The sequence below is a fragment of the Microtus ochrogaster genome, chromosome 4 (assembly GCF_000317375.1).
Source record: "Microtus ochrogaster isolate Prairie Vole_2 chromosome 4, MicOch1.0, whole genome shotgun sequence".
In the NCBI taxonomy this organism is placed as follows: Eukaryota; Metazoa; Chordata; class Mammalia; order Rodentia; family Cricetidae; genus Microtus; species Microtus ochrogaster.
Window position 1 is genome coordinate 13,745,132 of NC_022011.1, and position 488 is coordinate 13,745,619.

Consider the following 488-nt stretch of genomic DNA (forward strand, 5'->3'; position numbering starts at 1 on the left):
GAGGAATTTGGGGGAAAACTGGGAAGGAAGGGAAGGTCTAGAACTAGACAGGTTCTGCAATGGGAAGTTTTGGAGCTGATGGGGGTCTGTGGATGGCAGGAGGAGTGAGGGAGGGGGACAGTTCGAGGTAAGGGTTCTTATAAGCAAGTCACTGAGAAGTGGGGACAGCTGGTGTCAGGAAGGTCAGACCAGGGCCAATGCGGGAGGTCGTGGTGGCTGGACTGTGCGGCTGTGCTGAAAGGGGCTCCAGTAGAGGACGAAGGCTCCTAGGCGGTGGTCAGCAAGTGGACCAGCGGATGACCACACTGCTTGGCGGGTGGCGCTGTCGCTGCGGGGGCGGGAGCCGGTGACGGTCCCCCAGCGCTGCAGGGGGCGCTGTGGGCCGGGGCGGGCCGGGGCTGGGCGGCGGCCGCTCCTGGCGAGCGCGGCCCCTTTTCCGGGTTTCCTCCGCCTCCTCCTCCTCCCTCTTCGCCGCCGTCGCCGCCGCT